General features: G+C 29.0%; 1 long non-coding RNA gene across 1 annotated transcript; it reads right to left on the minus strand.

Moving 5' to 3' along the window:
* Positions 1–15791: 15791 nt before the first annotated feature.
* Positions 15792–20262, minus strand: LOC121128622 (uncharacterized). The gene is made up of 3 exons (XR_005868220.2): positions 19888–20262; positions 16915–17326; positions 15792–16315 (listed from the first exon to the last, which is right to left on the minus strand). It is a non-coding gene; the product is annotated as an uncharacterized lncRNA (long non-coding RNA).
* Positions 20263–23131: the final 2869 nt, after the last annotated feature.

Here is a 23131-nt window from a genome sequence, read left to right on the forward strand (position 1 = left end):
GCTTTTTCTTCAAAAGGTAGTTCTAAAAATAAACAAATACTCATATATTTAAAAAATGTCATTCCATAAATATTAATAAAAATATTATAAAAAAGCCACTGAACATATACTTTTTCTTGAAACAAAAATACAAAAAAGATAATAAACTGCATGTAAAAATGTCTTCCTAAAAGAAGCCTATAAAATGTTGTAAAAAAGTTTTGCCTCAAACATCCCGACAAAATTTGAATACCCCAAAATATTTATCCATGGATATAAACATTTAATGTTTATACCTCCGATATTGATTGATGATGACATTAATGATGAATATTGGAGATTGTTCCTTCTGGATGACTTTTTTGTATTTGACATTTGGGTTAAAAATTATATATTTAAGCTTAATTAAGTGTAAATTATATAAAACCCTTAGTATGTAATTTTTTCTGAAACAATTTAATCTTACTATTAAAGAATTAAAAAATTAAGGTTGTTTAATGCTGAATAAATATGTTCTATACTATTGTTATGGGAATCTATTTGAAAAGATTTGTTAAAATAATAATAATTTTTTATTTTTTTAATATTTTGGATATTTCATTTTCTACAGTAAGATAAGCGGTGAGAATATTTTCATTCTTCTGTTGAATTTCTTTTGTATTGATATTGTAGATGTACAATTGTGTTTTCAAAAAATTTATATAGAATTAAATACCATCATGTTGAAATGTCTAAATCGCTGGGTCGAATTCCATTCCTTTTGATAAAGAAATACAATAGGTAAATTGTAGAAAATTCCGATTTTTTAAAAATAACTTCTTCCTCAATTATCGTTATAAAGTTCCCAATAAAGTTTTTTAATTTTATTAATTTTTTAAAGATAATTTAATTTATTCTGAGAAATAATAATGTTGTTCTGAGAAAAAAAATATTTATAACGTTAATGACAATGCAAAAATAGTTGAAGATACTAATACATCTAGAACGTGTTGTGCGCAATGTTTTTACATTATCCCTTTTTTTCACATCATGAAGCATTATAAAAAAATGATAATTATTTATTAATGAGTATTTTTATACACATTAATAAATGATTCTGTGTTTTTTTTTCTTCTTTTTTTTTTGATTAATATGTTTGAAATACTAAAATTGACTAGATACATTTTTTTATAGTCCGGATACATCTTTCCATGCTATTCAACGAATTTTAATAAGAATTGGAGCTACAATTCGTCAGGAGTGCTAATCCTTGTTCTGCTTTAAAAACACGAATTATTTCAAGGAATTTCTTATAATCATAGTTCTATGCCCGCAATTTTAGATCGACTTTTATAAATTTTTTTAGAGTTACAGATAAATTATATTTTTATCGAAACTTAAACTTAGTCTTCTAATTTTTTATGGATAAATATTTCCTTAGGATTTTAGTCTTGTTTTTCCTTATTTTTCTTTTCAAATTATATTTTCTTTGTGTGAAGGTCAATCTGACTTGACTTTCAAATAGAGTCAAACCAACAAGATCTTCACATAAATACTTAGAAAGTTGTTGATATATCGTTTTTGACATTAAACTATTGATTTTGGAATAATATTGTAGTAATTTCATCAAATTCAAACAGTTAAATGGAGCATTATAAATAGTAGGAGCAAAGATCCATGCTTTCAAACATATTTACACGATCAAGATACAATTATTCCCCAATCCTAGTTCCGCTATAGAATTTAATTTAAACTTTCAAATCAAATTTTTAAACTATACAACACGAAGCAAAAATAAACAAACGTGGTGCATTGGACCGAAAGGCATAAATTTATTCTGAGTTTTGTGGTACTACCAAGAAATTTATTTGCAATTTCCAAAAATTCTTTATAATCGTTTCAGATTTTTATTGGCAAAATAGAAAATTTATTGTTGTTTATCTAAAGTAGGACATGCTATATCACTATTTACAATTTGAGGCTCATAATTAGTTGTGTGGCTCATAATCGTTTGCCACTCTTTTGAAATCTTTTAAAGAGTAGTACCTCAGAAGAAGAGGTGAATCATTCTATATAAAAAAAATATATATCTTTATTTGGGTAATAAATCTGGATACTCTTTTTTAATTTTTTTTAATTCAAAATAAAGATATACGAATAATCCCAAAGCCATTCCTGATGTAGGCTATATATTTTCACTCAATTTGATAACAAATATGCCATTAAGTTATAACTTACTTTGAGATGTTGTTGATTTCTTTAAAGTATTCGTCTTTGCACTTTGATATTTTCATTGCTTTTGTTAAATAAACCATGATTCAACTTATTTATTCCTTAATTAAAATATTCTCTTTAATATATCTCCTTTCTATCTTTGTTTAAATTAACAATAGTTATAATTTACTTGTAAAATAACAAAAATGTATAATTTGTTACTAAATATTCTTAAACTATTGTAATTAGTAGTTGTAATACGAGGTACTATATAGACTAAATAGAGCAAATTTACTCCAGATGTGAATACGATCAATTATGATTCATAGATGGCAATTCGAAGTTTGGGACATTCATGAAGAACTGATAAATTGAACTGATTATACATCTCAAATGAAAAATCGATACAATCAAATTAAAGAATCTTGCATTGCTGCAGGCAAAGAGAGAAAATGCAAGAATATTACATGCAACACTTTCTAAATGCTTTTGTTTTATATTGAAATGTTTTTCATTGTAATTGATATAACCAATATTTTTTCTCTCAGAATAATATTAATATTTCTTAGAATAAATTAAATAATCTTTAAAAAGTTATTAAGCATAATAAGCTTAAGCATGAAATTTTTTCTAGTTTATCAAGAAAAAAGTTACTTTTTTGAAAAAATTGGGAATATTCAAAACTTTAAGGCCAATTTAACCACCTTTAAAGATTTTTCATTTTTTATCAAACCTTGCCAATTTGATTTTTTTGTGGAAAAGAACGGATTTTGACACGGTGATTTGGACATTTGAACAAAATGAAAAATAAGAAATACCCTAATATATAGAGGTATATAAAATATTTCATAGAAAGTGGGAGTGGGTTTTTCTATTGGGCAATCTAAATAGGCTTTTCTGATTTCCAAAGTTGTTATCATTACTGTTTTATTTGGAGAGGTGAGATCTAAGTATAAAGTAATAACTAGTTCAGTTCTTATGAAATACAGAGAGTAGAAGTGTGGGTTTGTTTGGGAGTTATTGGACTTTTTTTGAACTTGGATTAGAATTAAAGATCGAAATCGGAGTATTTTCAACCTATATGTTCTTTAGGGAGTGTTTAGGGAGTAGTCAAATTTTATTCTAGACTACACTTTTCAGGAATGTTTTTTAGTACATATCTAAGACTATATGACAAATTTTAGACCATTTATTTAAGTTTTTGTCTGTCGAATTTCCATATAAAATTTCACACAGATATTAAACTCATCTATACATATTGCTTTTTTGTCTTTTCAGCTTAACAGGTGTTATGATTTTTATTATGCAGTTGATCTATTCCTTTGTATTTCGTCATTTATATTTTCGTGGGATTGCGAATTTACTTTTCGTTATTTTAATATAAGATAAATTATAATATGTAAAATAAATTAAATATATTCAGTAAATATATATGTAGAGATCAAGATGGTTTTATCTGTGTTAATCGGAGCTCCCCACACATACATTATATGGTGTTAAGAAAAAGTGGTAGGGAAAAGTGACAAAGGTAAAATAATAGCAAGATTAAATAACTACTATGGCAAGGACAAATGGTGAATTATAATATCATTAGATATGATGGATTATTCACATTGGGCAAGACTCATGGATTGACAAACAAGCATTAACATAATAATAGGCAATATCAATGATTTCCACTTCAGTGGGATCCAGGATGTGTTAGAAGAAGATGCGTTTGGCTACGGCGAGACGAACCAGAGAAGATTTAGAGATGCAGTCAAAGATCGGGTCGTTGAAGAACGTGAGGAAAACTGTAAAGCTCAGTACATTAACAATCTGAAATTTCAATAGTCTAATGATATCATAATTGGTAACAGAGAATAAAGTGATTAGCACTTTTTCTATTAAATCGATGTCGTGTTTTTTTAATTTTAAATCCTAATATATATTATATTGGTTATAGCTATTATATCAGTTTAAAATAATCTTGAAATGATTCCAAATAGTCACTTTTCTTTTTTTTTCTTGACATTTTTTCCATGAAATTTTTTTAAAAATCGGTTTGGCATGTGTTCTTCCAACATACAAGTTTACAAAAAATATGAATTGTTAAAGAACTGCTGGCTATATAAGTGTGACAAGGGGAAATTCAAAGATGTGTAAACGATAATGAAAAAGGCTAAATAGGACAATTTAATAATATAAGAAAAGTATTGAGAAGAAAATATTTATGTATAAAGGAATAATTATTTGGAGCTATTTCTAGTTGGCAATCAAAACAGGCTTTTTTGATATCCAAAACTACTATAATTATTATTTAATTTTGGAAAAGGGAAAATCTATACATAAACTAATAACAAAAATAACATGAAAGACAGAGAGTTATAAGTGTAAGTCCTTGTAGTGGAATTAAGGATCGGTATAGGAGTAATTCACACCTATATGAACATGCTCCATGTGGAATTTGTGTGGATTTCCTTCTTATCATGGGTGCTTACAGCTGATTTAATCTAAACGTTATGACAGCTAAGCTACTCTCCTCCCACACTTTCTTCAAATGGTCAGGATTATTACATTCATTATCAGTTTCCTATATTGTTACATGGCAACAGGACATGTTTTATGCATCATTGTAGAAAAAAAAGGAAAAAAAGACAACACGGACGTCTACTACAAAGTCCTCAGGTACAATATCTTGCCATGGTTGAAGAGCATTCTCCGTAAAGACAACTATGTGTTAACCCCTACACACATGTAAAAGAAAGTGCAGTATTTCTGCAGGGAGAACATGACTGTCTTCTGGCCAGCAGACCTCTATCCTTCATTCTCACCCAACATGAGCTCCCTGGACTTTGCTATTTGGTGTTTTTTTGGAGGGCTAGACAAACAAAACTTCTCACACGAATATAAATACCCTGATGGCCGTGATCAGGCAGGAGTGGAACAACTTGTTCTCAAAATTCATGAAGGCCATCTGTGTCTCTATTCGTCCCCCTATTGAAGCTATTATTCAAATTGGAGGGGAACTATAAAATATATAGTGTAGAAAATTGTTGAACTACTAACTTTTGCTTCAAAAGTTTGCCATAAAACTGGCACAAAATAAAAATATGTAGAAGTGAAATGGCTTTTAAAATTTTCTAATTTTTGAGTCCTCATCCTGTAATAGAATTAGTGTTGGGATTTGCTCTGAGACCGTTATAACTTATAGTGAACTGAACTAATTTGATCTTTTAAAAAATTCGGTCTTGACAAATTACGTAGATGAACTAATGATGTCATTATGTGTGTTTCAAAGTTGGGAACTTGGGCCAATAACGTTATATGAAGTTTAAAGTGTTATATAAATGATATTTGTACAGCTCATAAATCAGAGGAGGTAGGGTAGAAAAATGGTCCATTGATAGAGACTGAAAATTTGTTTTTATATTGAGACCAGAAAATCGGCCAAAAAGTAGAAATTATGCAATTTTGGTCTACAGTTTAAGGTAGCAGGTTGTAACGAAATATCGGTCGAAATAGGTATGGAAAAAGTTACTTAAGACTGAGTCTCAACACTAATTAAACTTCAAACAAAAACAAACAGAAAGTTAGAAAAACTTTAATTTTTTATACCATCGTGCATTTAAACTGATATCAAAATATATAGTTCATTAATAATATATTAAACAACACCTATGGAATTAATAAATATAAAGAATGCTTGACTTAGAAATAAGATTATGATAAATACTCTAATAATATTTAGATCAGATATTCTCAATCAAACGTAAAGAAGAATTTGATTTATGAAGCAAAATAATAACAAATTGTATCGTTGTATTCAACGCAGTGCTGTAATAACAGGAGGGTTATACGAGGTGGGTCCCCCAAAAAAAAAAAAAACCTTATTGCCGAATACCATTATTTCAAACGTACACTTTGCCGAATGACATCATTGCAGAATGGACACCTAGCCAATTTACCACTTCGCCGAACAGATACCTGTACCCCAACATTCGGGATTTAAAATGAAAATTAATATAGTCTATGCTCGGTTTCACCATAAATTTATACGAAATGTCCTTCTACAAGCATATTTTATACGAATTGTCCTTATACGAAGTTACCTATTACCACCGGGTAGTATCGCTAGTTAATACAATAAATATAACATGGATTTGGTGTTGAGCGGAAGTAAACAAATAATGCAATGATATTCTTTTTCAAGGTTTCTAATTTAGTGTAAGAAAATGTAATATATGAACTATTATTTTGTATCAGGTTCAATTACTTAAGTTTTGATTTCCTAACAATTGAATAATAAAAATAAACATTTGAAGATGTAGCTTTTTTATAGTTTAACTGCGTTACATTTCTGAAACTCTTTGCTTATAGAAAATTATATATATTGTAGATAACTTAGTAAGTGAAAAGATTTTCCATTTGTACTCCTTCGTATTTTGTGAGTATAATATTTTTTTTTTTTTCAAAAAAGAAAGAAAATGAACACTTACAAAATTTACTACATAATATCAATTCATAGAGAAGATTAAAAAGAAAAGTCAATGTAATAACAACGATTCTGAGGCTACACATCAAAATGAAGGTTAATTTAAATATGTTTTTCTAAACGTATAAATAATATAGAAACCTGTGATGAAAAAATGTGAGAAGAAGGAAAAAAGTTATTATTTTCATTAATAAATGGTAATATTTATCTCTTTTTATTTATTAATATACATTAATTACGAAACACATTCAGTTTACACACCTCAAACCAGTGGTGTCGCTATACTCTTATATGTATCAGTATTTTGACTTTTCAGTAGGGCAGCGGAGTCGGTTAATAAAATGTCTGACTCCGACTCTAACTAACAATTTTTAATAATATATTTTATAGACTATATAAGTACTATCGAGTCATTTGAGTCTGGAGACTATAAATATAGACCTAATTGATGGAATCGTAGTAGTTCATGGACAACCCACTCGGGAAAAGTTATTCTCTTGAATTCAATGTGCGTTCGCGCCCAGGCAATTCCTAGAGAAAGAAATATACTTTCTGTATATGGATTTCACCAAAAGATTCCTAGGTTGGATGGAGTAAATGTGTTTACTTATAGTTAATCGGTGCAACTCCAACTAACTAATTTAAGGAACAATAAAAAAAAACTTACAAAAGCAAAGCTTGTGTCTAGCTGTGGAGGAGTGTTAAGGATTAAGAACTTTTAAATGGTAACATTGGACGAGACTGCCACAATTAAGAACCAAAGGGAAATTGAACACAAAATAAGGAGTGGAATATCGAGTTATCGGGATATCAATTATAATTTGGAAAAAATATCCCCGCTAGAATATATATATATGAAAGACATTTATTTTACTTAGAGTCATCCATCTATTGAGGATAACTCCCATTTCAAGGAACTTATCTATGAAAATAGAACAAGTCTTTTGTTTCTGACTGGACCATCCGGGAAAATTTTATGGAAAAGGACAACAACTCCCAAAAAGTACGGTGGATTGGGATTCATCTATTTCAAAGACTTCTATTAGTCAAGGAGATTAATGGAAAATAACTCGGTGTGCGGTAGGAATTTTCAAGAAAAGCTAAAAAGTATAAAAGGTTGTACAATTATCGAGAAGGAAGGTAATTGACATTTCAAGGGAAATAAGTCCGTTTAGAAGACAAAATCAGAGATAAAATGGAAGATGGCAATGAAGACCAGACCAATTAGGGAATGGGAAGAACCAGTAGAAGATCATGCAAGGCTTAGATTCCTAACTAACACGTCAGTTATGAAGAAAATAAATTTTGTAAGGAAGGTCTTTAATGCTATATCGAATTATAATTTTAGTGAACGACTCGAGATAGAGAGAGTTTTAGCGTAGGAAAATATATAAAAAAGAGAAGATAGACCTAGAAACAGTAACTTTCGCTTTATTAGAGGATTGGTAAATAGGTTCTTGAGGTGGTTTTGGTTGAAAAAGTCGATGGGGTTGGGCCAGATAGAAAGAAAAATTGATCGAGAAGGCATCATAGTTATTAAGTAGCCTGGGGAGTTGTTTAGTAGATTTCTCTCTATATTGGTTAAAGTATAGTACACTTTCTCTTCGTAATATTTACGGCAAGACTCAGTGGGAGAAGATCTGTTTTTTCTGTCTGTGGAAGGGAACTACAAACCACGATACATTTTTAATATGAATGCAAAGGGATAGGCAAAATATGGTACCATTTACCTAAGTGATAGATGGGAAACATAAAAAGTTTGTACCAAATGTACCAAAATCCACTTGTCCGATAATTTTAATTTAATATCTAAGAATATGAAGAATGTATTGTTAGATTGTGATATTAATATGAATTAAGTAAAATAAAGGTAAACGCGTAAAAAAAAAAAAAAAGAAAAAAAAAAAGACGAACAATAAATGAAATGGATTCTTCACAGGTATCTACTGATAATACATTCAAAAGTTGAATACAATAAACGTACTCGTAACCGTAGAAAAACAATACAAAAAACCTTTCACTGTAACGTAACTCTTTACTCTGATGACATTGGCAAAACTCAATAATAAACTAGTATGGGTAGTATGCTCTGCAAAACATAATAATAATTTTGACTCTAGAGATGTTCCATAATTTTTACGTTTGAAATTTGTGAAGTAAACTTATAAATAAGTTTCTTTTCAAGTTTCATAAATTAATAGTACTTTACACATAAAATTTATAAACATTTAGGGGAAAACTTTACGAACACTCAATTTGGGCCTTAGATTATAAAAATATGTTTAACAAAAAAATATTTAAACTTTTTTTTTAAAGACAATTTGGTTTGAGGTTAATAAAAAATTAAGTAGTTATGTCATCGGTCGGCCATTTTTTTAATCATCTAGTAGGGCTGAAAATACATAATGTAATATCTCTTTTGTATAGTACCAATCAAAATACGGTAGTACCAAGTTCTTATTATTGGTCTGGTATACACAATAACACTTTCTCAACTCCTTTGTTCATTGTGAAAGTCTACAAAATTTATATTATCCATATCTTCAAGCACGTATTTGAGTTCTGAAATTTTTTCTAAAACTATTTGATTAAGTACTTGGAAAAGGTTCAAATCAGGGTTGTGTTGATGTTGGGCCGAGATAACGACGACTATCCATGCAATATCCAAAGATTTTGCATCATCACTGTTTACCATAGGCGTGCCATTAAAGATGTTATTACGCTCCTCAGAATTTTAAACAAAAATATAAGCTTATTTCCCCCACCGTAGATATTAAAAAAAAGCTGCCTCTTCCAATAAACTGGACTTTCTGATCACAACACCTCACAAAACCCACAAAAGACATTTTCAAACGTAGCTTCTACTATCAAATCACTTTTCTCTGGAATTCCATACTTCCATGCTTTTGTTAGGGAAGTAAGGCTAACTTCAAGCAATTGAAAGTAAATTCTTTTCATACGACATATTTATAAACATATTTTTTACATTTTAGAGTTGAAAGTCAAGATAATTTTTATTGAGGAATTATTGCTTTCTAGCTCCTAAATAAAGACAACGACAATAGTCAATATCTTTAAAGAATTAATTTTAATACAATTTATAGAAATCTAAAAACTATCTGAACCCTCTGATCTCTTGTGCTGGAAAGAAATAACCATGTTTTAATATTTTGGAGTAAATGTTATGGATTTTTTAATTAGATACTCAGTTCTCATAATTATCAATCTCACTTTTATTTTTTAGTTTAATATTTAATACATACTTGATGATTTCCAGATGGTCCTTTTATTTTTGTATTCTGAAATCCATTTCAATTTATTTATTTAGTATTTATTCAATAATTGTTTTTATTAAGTTGGGAATTTAAAAAAATTATCACATATTTTGTCAATCTTCTTGCTTAAAATTTCTGAAACAGGTGTTTGTTCCAAAATTTGAGTTATTATTATAGTTAAAATAAGTGAATTCCATATTTGAACTTTTGTCATTATATTCTTGTTTACAAAAATTGCGTAATTAGAAGTTATTTTTTGAATATTTTGCTCAACAATTTTCATGTTTTCGAATACATCACTTCCATCCAAAAATATTAATGTTCCTAGCACTTTCATTCTAGGTGTAACACTTACACCGTTATACTAGAAAAATCATTAAAATCAGCCCTAATCTGTGTTTTTTTTAAGATTAATCCTTATTCCAAATTTTTTCTCGTTATCTTCTAGAATATGTAATGTCTGCTTAAAAGAAGTCTGAATATCTTTTTGGGTTCCTAAATAAATCATAGTAATGTATCAGCGAAAGCTTCAATTTTATTTTCCATCATACCTTTTATATATTTTGATTCATTGATTTCCACTAATAATGGATTCAAGGTAATAATAAATAGAGCTGAGGAGTTGGGATTTCCTTGACGGTATCCTTTATTCACATTGAAATTATACACTTCTTTTTTTATAAAAGGTAATAAGATCACAGAGACTTACTGCCACCATTCTTATAAACTTATCTCTCGCCTTTAAACTTTTTATTATCCATTCGTGTGATATACTGTCGAATGCCTTCATAAAATCAATCGCCAACACCCTTTGGAATTTTGTTCCGTTGCCTGTGCAATCGAATCCTTAATTCCTTTGACCACATTCACCATGACTCTGCCTGGAAAAAACCCTTTTTGTGATAAGTTTAAATTATGAGGGAAAAGGTTTCTTAATCAAATTGACAAGATTCCATTATAGATTTTATACGACAAGTTGAGCGTAGTTAAAGTGTCTCTATAGATCTTAATCCTTTTTAGGTATAATAGTTAATTTCCCAATTGAAATGTGTCTTTCTAAAAACCCGTTAGAAATACCTTCCTTGAAAACTTCTTCGAACAATGGGGAAAGAAGCGTAGTATATTTCTTATAAAATTTTATCGGAAAGCCATCAGGTCCAGGAATTTTATTTTTTTATTATATGACCTAATGAATTATCTAATTTTTCAACACCAATTTTCTCTTTTAATGCCTTCTTAATATCCCCTTCCATTTTTGTTACATTAAATATATCATCATTTTTAACCAGACCAGCAAGGTATGCTGAGTTGAAAGTACATTTTATGCATGACTTTTTATTATTATTTTCTATGCAGTCTCTGCACCTATGCATTTCTTGATTATAGTTAGTAACCATTTTGGTTACCTTCCTAGGGTTTATCTCCGCTTCTGGTACTCAGAAGTACCCTCACATCCTTCCTGGCCATTCCACTTTATCCAATTTGTTTAACATTTTGAGAAGTTCATGTTCTTTTGGAACATAACTGATCCGATACCTAATTAAATGCCCTTGAGAATAGGTTAAAATAATCTGCTCTAATGATTCATTCGTAGCTGTATCTCAACTAACTATATCTCTTGCCTCGACTAGGAGTAGGTTACAATGCCTCCTTTTCCTTTCCTCCCTCAATTTAACACCTAATTTAATATTACCGTTTTTTATCACCGGAAGGAAGAAGCAGATGGATATCTTGGACTCGTATTAATTTCTCCAAGAAGTTTTGTTAAGATTTAAAGATTTTTGGAAAACAATACTTTTTACGTGGTTCAGGCGAATTCTTGCTAAGGATTCTGTATGGAATGAAATACCAGAACAAACTTTCCTTGAAATAATGGACACTGCATCAGAGGGAGAGAAAAGCAATGGACCATGCAAAATTATACGGATAACTAATGATGTAAGCCCATTCTTTGGAGAAAAAAAATGAAGCAATGAATGGGGAATCAACAGCAAAAGTTTTAGAAATAATGGAATGGCAGGAACCAGTTTTAGAGAATAGGAAATTCTCATATATATCGGATGCGTCAATCAAAAGGAAGATATCGTTCTTGGGAGAGGTTTTTAATAAAAATTTTGAATTTACGGCAAATGAGATTTTGGAAAGAGAAAAATTTTTAAAGATAGAATTATTAGGGTAGAGAATAGGCCCTAGGAATAGTTTTTATTGTATGAAAATAATAGGAAACAATAGTCTGAGCATGCTTTTAGTGGGCAAGTCAAACCAAAATCAATTTCTGGACCAAATAAAGAAAAAGAAAGATAGGCTGGGCTTTAATGCCCCGGGTATAGAGATATAAGAGGCCTTAATAGGATGACACCCTATTAATTATTTGGGATGAAGTACAAAGTAGTTATCAACTTACAAACCTTGGGTAGTTTATATGGTAAAATATTAGAAGAGAGAACATTTTCTTCTGTAAACAATCACTGGAGACATCACAAATTTTTTTTTCGAGTGCACGCATATAACTAATATAATGGACCGAGTAATGGACTGTCTTTTTTTTTCAATTTTAAGTTGCATCTTGTCCATAAATATTATTGTTATTTTTATACCGCCCACATCAAACAGAAATTTATTACATAACTGCAAAAGTCCAAGTTCTGTTATATAAATTTCGATGCAAACTCCATTACCTAAGGATTTTACTGTAATATTGAAGAATATTGTATCTGTTATGTTAAAAAATTAAGACTAATGTTTTTTATAAACTAATAAGTTAAAATATAGTTGGAACAAGGTACAAAAAAAAAAAAGTGAATAATTTAGTTGTAATTACTTATTTTAGAATCCATTGGTTCTGTGGCTAAAATAAAATTAATAGTTTTAAGTTCATTTGATCTAATTTAAAAATATTATAAAATTATTGAAGATTAGTGATTTCCATACTACGCATACAACTTCATAATTTAGGAAGATGAAGTGCATCAAGAAAATGATGATCAGGATTACACAGTTCTTCAAATATTTAATTACAAATGGATAAGATCTAGTGGAGCCGCAAATACAGAATCTAATGTCCGTTTTGTATAGTACCGATCAAAATACGCCAGTACCAAGTTATTATTATAACCTAAGATTGAGAGTTAGATTATCCTCTATCACATAGAGGGCCCTGTCAAAACTATTCTCAGCAAGAGCAAGGTTAAGCAGGTTAAAGACTGGTTAATTTACTTACCTAATTATTAGTTATAAAAGTGAAAAGAAAAGAAGTAATTTGGTAAACATTTAAAATATCTAATTAGGATATCAAAATCATTAAGAAAAATACTCGAATACAAGCATCATCTCTGGCATGGAAAATAGAACGGAAATGGAAATTGACTGCCTCTAAATTTCGTTATTTATGTATGCGATGTCATTGGTTATATTTTACAAAACTAGCATAGCCAATATATCAGCCAAATAAACCTTTATCTATTTTACTTCTCATGGGAAGGAGTATGAGTCTTTTGGTAAAAAAATACATAATAAACTAAGAAAAAGGGTTTCCAAACGTTGGCTTTTCATTAATTCAAATTATCTCTTTTTCGGCGCATCTCAATATAGACTTGTGGAAGAAGGCTCAATCATCGAGGAGGAATGAAAATTTTCATTTTTGGAGATTCGCAGTACGATATTATTACTACCAAATTCAAGGTCAGTTACAAACAGCAAAGAAAAAAAATGTTGTTTTGTTGTCTTCACATTTGAAGAAACTTTTATTGGGGAAATTCTTTTGAATACTAAATTATTTAATGAGGATATATTTACTTTGAATGAAGTTTCAAGAACATGTTTTTCGAATTTTGTTAGATGTTTATTTGAAAAAATGTTGAAGCATAAATATTAAGAATTATGACGACAAATCCCTTAAGTTCCTTTGGTGGATTTCTTTTTTGGATGTAAATCCTCAAGAGATTTGATGTTGATGGGATCCATCTTGCATTATGAACTGTACTTGGATGTTTTTTTAATCTGGTAACTGAATCTGCCCCATTTTGAACAATTAAGCAAATTTCCATAATGTACTTTTGATCCCTACTAAATTTGTTTTTTTGAAACTCATTAATGGTTGTAACACATCCTTTTATTGATTCAAATTTTATTAGATTCTTATGACAAGTGAAGTTTGGTACAAGGGTTCCTAATACTCCTTCAAAAGTTCTTGTTTCACTTAAATTTCCATCATAAAATTCAAAAAAGCTCTTTGAAAGGCAAGGCAAATTAATTGAAATGAAGGTTACAAATATTCTATTGTTATGGAGTATTTAATTTATGTTCTAGAAGTCGAATAATACCACCATTGTGACTGTATTAACTGCGGTCCCATTACTACCAGTGATCTGATTGAATCAAGACTTCCAGATTCAGCTATTAATGAAAAAAAAATCATTTGCAATATACTCTGCTTTTCCAGAACTACATGAGTATATTTAGCTCCAGGTTTTACAATCACTCTTAATAATTCATAATTTCAGACTTTTCAGATCCCGGTATACATTTCGTAAGATCGCTGCCCCCATCAAACTTGATACATACGAATTCTTTTTTTCTTAATACTTTTGGTGAATTTTAATTCAACATTTTTGTACTTGATTGTTAACCTTCGTAATTGAAAGCAAATTTTGGGGAGTTGCGAGCTTCAAATCTCTTAATATGCATTCCCATATGCTGCAACTAAACGAACTGAAATTCTGTATCGGACTAAAATTTACCTTGGTTATTGTAGCTCAGCATTATTACTCTGTTTCATAGGTTCACATACTGTATTACGTAAAGGAATAAAATAATCTGATTTAAATTCATATTGATTAAAAAATTCATTTTGTTGATTTGATTCTTCTTGTTCTTTCTCCATTTTTTCTTTTTATTAATATGTTTCTTTAGTCTCTTGGTCCTTCATTTCTTGATTTCGAACAAAATTGCTATATTTTTCTTTTTAGGATTGACTTGATATTTTGTCAATGGAGCTTATTAGAAAATTTCTCTTCCATGTAGAAAATAAATTCATCCTTTGGTATTTTTCTGAATGCCACATAATTACAGTTTTTCTTTTTTTAAATAACTTATTTTCTTATTTTTATAGCAACAACATAAAACAATAACAAAAAGTTACGAAAATTTCTCCAAAACTTGCAAACATATTTATCATTCGATTTACTTTGCAAATTTATCTTCTTTGTGCAGTCTTTCGTATATTCTACAAATTTGTCTACTTTTTGTTTCAAGTATTTGGTGTCGTTGGAAGTTATGCTTGCCCTCTCCCAAATGCTCTTGACATCAGAGGTAATTATTTTAATGATTTGAAGATGTTATTTTCTTGATATTCTTGCTCCATTAGGATGTTGATTTTTATGATACAGGTAGTATCTTATTAAATCTATCTCACTTGGCAAAATATTACAGGGTCTTTCATACCAAAAATGCTCCCGGATAATCCCTTGTTTCTCAAGCCATGCCAATAGGAACTAATTTGCATTCTATGATATCATTTTATTTTTTAAGAAAGAATCAATAAGTTTTTTCAAACAAAGAACATATTTTTAATGCCGAAGTCAGTAAGTAATGTTATAGTTATATGTAATTTTGATTTTAAAAGCTGGTTGATATTAGTATATCTTTTTATATGCAGGGATTTAAGCGAATATTTGAGTACTTTATACTATATATAAAATATGTTTTTTAGTTGGAAGGCACAAAACCTTTGAAGTATCTATTCGCTCTTGAACATTTTACAAATGAAAGTGTTGTTTTTTTTATACTTTCTTGCAAATAATATTGTACAAAAAAATAATAGCATTTTCACTCCTTTTTTTTTTTTGTCCAAAATAAGAATTTGCACACAAAACGCATTGTAATACTATATTTACTACACTAAATGGAGTTCATAAATGAATGAACTAAATTAACATATTTTTAACAAAAACAATCATTTTTTTTATGAAATAAGTTTTTCTTTTTATATAAACATGTAGGTATATATTTTTCATTCTTGGAGCAGTCTTATTACTGACTGGAAGCAGTCCTTTGAATTCTGGACGAACATAAAACATAAAAGATATTGCAAGGTATTCTTTTATATACCTAAACTCATATTGTGATCAGTTTGGATTTTGGTTTGGTTGAAGTTGGTTTCATAGCACACCTTCTAATATGTCTATGATGTAATTGGGCAAAAACAGATCAATTTCCTTAAACTGATAATACATAAAATTCAACCATATTTTAAAGACTTTTCCAACTGATGTACGGTGCATTTTAGACATAATGACAATCTCAATGTCATCCCTGTTTTGGCATAGCTTCATCAATGTGAGAAATAATTTGTCTTCTCAAGTTAAAGAGTCCTTTTTATGATCAACAGACAGTCCTAAAGAAAAATAAAAACATTTTAAGTGACTGTAGTTACTCAGTCCCTTGCAGTAGCCGATGACTGAAATAAATTGAATTGCTTACATTCAAAATTCACACTAGCCTATAGAATAAGTCATTAATATTTTAACGGAGTGAAAAATATTTCTTTTTAAAAATTTATATAAAGTTATCGGTATAAGAAAAATGTGTTTTCCATTTTCTTTTACAAAACCTCAGATGTTGATTTAAAATACAACTTTACTATCCTTCTATAGAATATCCCAGGATATATATTATTCATCTATCTGATAGACTATTAATAAAGTCTTGGATGGGAAACAAATGTTCAAGGAGGTCTGCTTTAGTACAGATTGTTTAAGAATATATAAATAATAAAAATAGTTTCGATGTATATACAAAATTATGACAAGATAGTCCAGGCCTTAAGAGTGATGCCAAGACTGTTCTACTTTACTTGTAGGATATGCTTATTAACATATTTACTGAGATGTAAGAGTTTTCACATATTTTTCAAACTTAAAAAAGTTACAAAATAAATTTTTATGGGATATATATGTAGAAAGATACTTAACTCATCTGAATTATTATACTCACTGTATATTGTAATATCTAGTGTGTATGCTGATTTAAGACTCAGAGTCAAAATGTGGTTTTGCTCCTAATTTATAAGTGCAACTCCTTTTGGACTCAAAGCAGAATTGAGGATCGACATAGGAGTAATTCCAGTCTTTTTGGACTCAAAGCAGAATTGAAGATCGACATATGAGTAATTCCAGTCTTTTTGTCCTTGCTATATACGGAGACATATTCGATATCCGAGAAAACATGGAGTTTTTTTTTCAATTGGTCTATCCAGGGGAGTCTTTGATCAAAAGTCGCTCCAAGGTACTTAATGTGTGGAATATTCCATCAATTTGCCATCCCTTTTCTCCAAAATATTCTTCAAATTGTTTGAGTTATCATGTTGACTGTCGGTTCTTTTCTTTTTTTAAACATGCCCAAAATGCTACCGATTAGTATAAGTAGATCTATATTAACTTTTATTGTTTAATATTATGTGTACCTCAAGCTACATGCAAAATACCGGTAAGATTTCATTAATATAACTACACTGTTATTTTGTAGATCAAAAATGACTATATTGCAGAAAAAAAGTCACACACACAGAAAGATAGACAAACAAATTTTGTTTTATTAATGTAGAAGTGAACGTAACATAGATTATTGTATCTTTTTTTGCAATTTTGAGTTCATTTTCACTTTTCTTATTCCAATATATTAATGGTATTTCCAAACATCATTTATCTGATGAATTTTATTTTTTTTACAGTTTGCCTTGAACATAAAAATATGGGCTTTTCCAATTATTTAGTTCTACTTTCTAAACATTTATAAAACGATTGGTGTTTGATCATTTTTATATTAAATACTCAGTTTGACTTAAATTATAGAAGCCTCGAAGCTTAATAGAAACGTACTTCTAACAAAATAAAGGCGATAATTACACTGTCCAACAGCAAAAATGGTACAAAAACAGTATATGCTAAATTTATTAGAATTGATTCTAAATATGGCTTTTTTTTTCTCAGAGCCTCGTAGCCATCAGAAAAAGAGCATAATTTTTTGTTATTTTTGCCTACTTTTAAGGTTCAAAGCTGTTTTAAGGCCTCGGTGTTGAAAATAATTATAGATTACGTTAATACATATATTTTAAAACCAAATGTTAGAAAATTCTAAAATCATTATGAAAATGTCTGTATCATATTTATAACCCGAGTTATCTTTGTTTAAAGTGGAAAATAGGTGGTGTTTCTTCAAAGGCTCATATCTTCAAGATAAATAAACTCAAACTGTTTAAAAGTATTTGTTAGATAGCTGAAAGTATGAAATTTAATTTTTAAAAAAGAGCTTACCCAAAAACGCTCTGTATCTGTGTCAATTTGAGATAAGGCCATGCCAATATTTCAAGGATAAAACTCATTTTTTAATTGATCTCATAATAAAAATCCATGGTACGCCCAGCTAGAAGAGATAGAAAAAAAAGAGAGAAGAAGAAAATAGATAGAAACAAAGAGAGTTAAAAATAAAAAGAAGGGGGAGAAATAAAGTAAATGTAAAATAATCCCTCTCTATTCTGAGTTTAATCTTGGATCGGTGTGCTACTGAAGTTGTAACTACCTGATACTTGTTATTTACCTGATCAATGTAAAGCTATCTAATCATCATGGGAAAAGGAACCCTTGGTATGTGATAACAAAAAATTTTTGGTAACGCATCCAAGCTTAAAGACCTTAACAAATATAATATTCACTTTAACATCAACTTCTATAGAGCCTTTTCACTGACGTCATGAACTGTATCATAATTGAAGGAGACACCATTTTGGGGGCTCAAACTTGATATTTTTGTTAAATAAAATGGATAAATTTACAAGAAATCTTGTTTTAACTCCATCAGATGGCTTTATAAATAAAATAAGACTTAGCACTTTTTAAAAGGAGCAAAAAAAAAAAATGTGTGGCATTTTTTTGGGATGTCACGAGAATATGAGAAAAAAAATAAGGCCATATTTGAAATCAGGGAATCAAACTGTACTAACTTGAGTATGTGCTGTTCTAGTTCATAAAAAAGTGGTATCTTGTTAAATAATGAATTATTTAGGACACATAGAAAAAATTGGAGGATATTATTCAATTATTTATCACTCAAACAAGATAAATATTTATATTTGAAAAAAAGTGTAAAAAGATCATTTGGTCCATGAAAGGAGCAGTTTAATTTAATTAACCTACCGGCACTATGACTATAAGATGTAACAAGAGATCCATAGTGCATGAGGGATACCAAGAGACAGACATTCAAGGAAATCATTGGAGAAAATTCTCACAAAATCACATACTTGTGGCCAAGGACAGTTCAGTGGAGAATTTTGTTATATGAGATTCCATCCCACAGATGCACACCCCTCGATTGATGAACACCGATCCCAAATTCGGGATCTTACTCTCAGGAGGGATTCCATTTCACACTTTTCATGTTCTACAGCCTCCTTCTTCCCCTTTTCTTTATTCTCTCTCTCTTCCTAGCTACAGCACCCAAATATAAGGACTTTCCTTATAAGATCAATTCAAAAATGAGTTTTTTCCTTATAAGATCAATTCAAAAATGAGTTTTTTCCTTCAAATGTTGTCTTGGGTTTATCTCAAATTGACAACAATACACAACAATTTTGTCAAAGTTATTTTTTTAAATTAAAGTTCAAATTTTTAGCTATCAAATGATAGGCTTTTAAACTTTCTAAATATATTCTTCAAGCTTTGAAGTTCGGAATTTAAAAAAAAAAACTATCCATTTTCAGCTTTAAACAAAATAATTCCAGTTATAAACAAGACATTTAAAAAATAATTTTATATTCTTATAATATTAAGTCTGGAAATATATTAAAATAATTTATTCCTATCTTCAACATTAAGCGTTTAAAAAAGCTTTGAATCTTTCATACATCTAAAAATAACAAATAACATAACAAAATTGATGTCTCAATAAAATAATAAGAAATGGGTATACTTATATTTATCCGGACAAATATACGCTTCTTAAGTCAAATAAAGGTTATAAATTGTAGAAATAATTCTTTTATTTCTTCAATCATCCACAAATTCGAATACAGTACCCATAGTTGACTTAAATACGAATGTGAAATATTGGCTCATCTGTTTATATGAACAAAAATACTAAGTTGAGATTTTCTTCGATTCTTGATTTTTATTCAAGATTGTTTTGGTATTGACACACCACATATAATCTCAAAAAAGAGACTGTTTGAAAATATATAAAATACACCTTTTTCTCTAATCCTCCATATTCAAATATACCGCTATTATGTACATATGAATACGGCTTACAAAAAGTAGATAAAATATATATTTGATAGTGAACGCATTGTTCAAATATAACTTTGAAAATTTTCCTTTCCTATAGGTACTGAAAAAGAAATACTTTTCTTAAGAAGAATGATAAATAAATATTTACATTTCTTCAATAAAATAGAGAATATATTTATTCCTAATAATTTCAACGTTCTTAATGTAAATGTATAACATGTAAATATATAAATTAGTACCTGAAATTAGTTTTTTTAAATCTTCTAGCGAAAATAAGATTTGATATATTTTCTTTTTTAGTATCAGGTGGATAGTATAAGTATTGGTGTCGACAAACATATAAATTTAGTTTAAATAATAGATAAGACAACTAAGAAATGTTAATATCAGCTGACTCTTATAATATTTTTGGTGGAGAAAATAAATTACTGCTATAATAAGGAGAACCTTCTACATTTAAATTACCGGGGACGTGCGAAGAAAATATTAAAATTATATTTAATTTCATATATATACTTTATGATGTATTTTTCAATCAGTTTACACCAAAGATATGCAAGAATTCCATTAACATATACAAATACTCCTCCTTAACTAGGAAATGGTATTTGAAGTTTCTATGCATTAAGTATATTCCCTTTTTTAGAAACGACCGAGTATCGAACCTACGTACATTGTTTTGAAAAAAACAAACTATCCCAAGCTCCTTGTCCATTGTGATTTTATAAATTTATACTAAACGTTTAAATGAAATGTTTGTCCCATTTTTATATGACGCCCACGTTTGATGAAATTGTTCTTTTTTTCGATCAAGTATCAATGCAGTCCTAAGATACACTCAAAAATGACTGCACGACTAAAGATACAAATATACATACAAGCAAATAGACTTTGGTTTATTAGTATAGATATAATTACTTCCCCTTTTTTTTTTTTTTTTTTGTTGAGTGGCGCTGATCTATAGCTCCACACGGTCGTTATCAAATGAGTCACAATCAAACAGAAGCAAAAAAAAAAGAAAAAAAAAACAGACAGACAAACAAACTTTTCTTTATTTATGAAGATAACATTATATTGCTTACATATGTTTAAACAATATAAATAACAAAAAAGAAAATTCTATGTATATTTCCTTATTATATCAAAGTAAACACATAAAATATTTAATCCTGAATTTATAGTATTCTATAAATAAAAATGAAAATATTATAAACTAAAAGGTTTTTTCAATATGCATATTAGAATTAAATTGAAAAAGAAGATATACCTAGCAGAAAGTATGCTTATAAATTTATAAATTTTAATATTTTTAAATGCGTTGATTCTAAGAACTTAAATATAACATTATTAAGTATCAATATTTTCACCAATTATTTTTCTAAAAAAATAAGCAAAATGTTAATTATTTTAAGTCTCCGGTAATTTTGAACAAAATCTATTTTTTATCAGAAAATTTTGCTTTAACATATAAATAAATGAAGTTTATATGCTATTAGTGTTTTGTTTTTTTTCTGGTTGAAATTGATGTTTTCTTTGAATTTTTTAAATTAAAATATGCAATATATGCTATCAAGTAATAATTTGAATCTTATTATCCTAAGAAGATTATGAAATTTAAAAAGTTAATTTAAATCAATAAATCATAACGAAATATGATGTAAGTTATAAATCAAGAATGAATGGGAGCCAGCATCAACTGATATTGTAAAAGTAAATTGGATTACTATACCATTAAGCCCGATCCCTATAAATAAATTCAAATCTTATTTAAGTCTAAGTGGCATTGGTTAAAGTAATTTTTTTTTTTTTTTTAAATTAAGTATTCTTTTAACTTTTGTGTAACAAGATAATAATTTGGTGGAAAAATGTTATTATTAAAGAAACATCTTTAAAAACATTAAGTAGAAATGCTAAGATTACAAGAATGCTGGTTTGAAACAGTAACTGTTCAATTCTTAATGGAATATCTGTGTTGCTAAAGTTAAATTTAACTCAAAAAATCATCGTAACATTCCAAAATCAATAACAGTATTTAAAATTAATCAATTTCATGAATATAGTGGTTGCAAACACAGTCCAATCATGTATAGTATATATTTTTTAGTTAAAAATTAAGAATAGTCAATTTACGACAGAAACCTACTAACAATACTCCAACGACAAAAACTAATTTTTACTACTTATTAAGTATCGTAATGAATTCAAATACATATTATTCTGCAAACCTTTTTATTCATAAAATGTGTACATTGTTCATATGAGGGACGTAGGCATTTCAAAAAGTGCAGTACACCGCATATTATCTAAAAATTTGGACACAAAAAAGCTGTTTGCATGATGAATGTTACATTTACAAAACCTGGAGCAAAAACAGTGTATTGAAACAGATTCAATTTAGTGTTTAGCGAAGTTTCAAAGGAACAAAACAAAATTTTTGAGCCGTTTCATAACAATGGATGAAACATAGATCTAAGGAGGAAAATTCTCAAATCCTTCAACGTGGCCCGTCCCAGATGTACTGGCGTTGGTACGATCTCGAATCACCGAGGTACACATTTCTTAGTTCGATGATAAGGACGTAGAAATCTGGTTCGCTAGAGTTGATTCAATCTTCAGCATTTACGGTATTGTAGAGGACGAACAGAAGGATACAATGATAGCTACGCTACCCTGCCACATCCTCAGAAACTTTCCAACAGAAGATTTCAGTAGTTGATACGAACAGATCAAAGACTGCTTTATTAAGAAGTGCAGCATTTCTCCTCAAAAACGGATACCGATTGTCCTTGATCTTTTAAAGGACGAATCTCTTTCCCCGAGTAAGGGTATGGCGAAAGTTGCTATAAACACAGTACTTACGGCGCTGAAGCAAAGACATGGTCTGGACCCCCATGCCCCTTATTTTCTCTCATCTAAAAAAACAAGGT

Source organism: Lepeophtheirus salmonis, chromosome 13 (assembly GCF_016086655.4).
Source record: "Lepeophtheirus salmonis chromosome 13, UVic_Lsal_1.4, whole genome shotgun sequence".
Classification (NCBI taxonomy): Eukaryota; Metazoa; Arthropoda; class Copepoda; order Siphonostomatoida; family Caligidae; genus Lepeophtheirus; species Lepeophtheirus salmonis.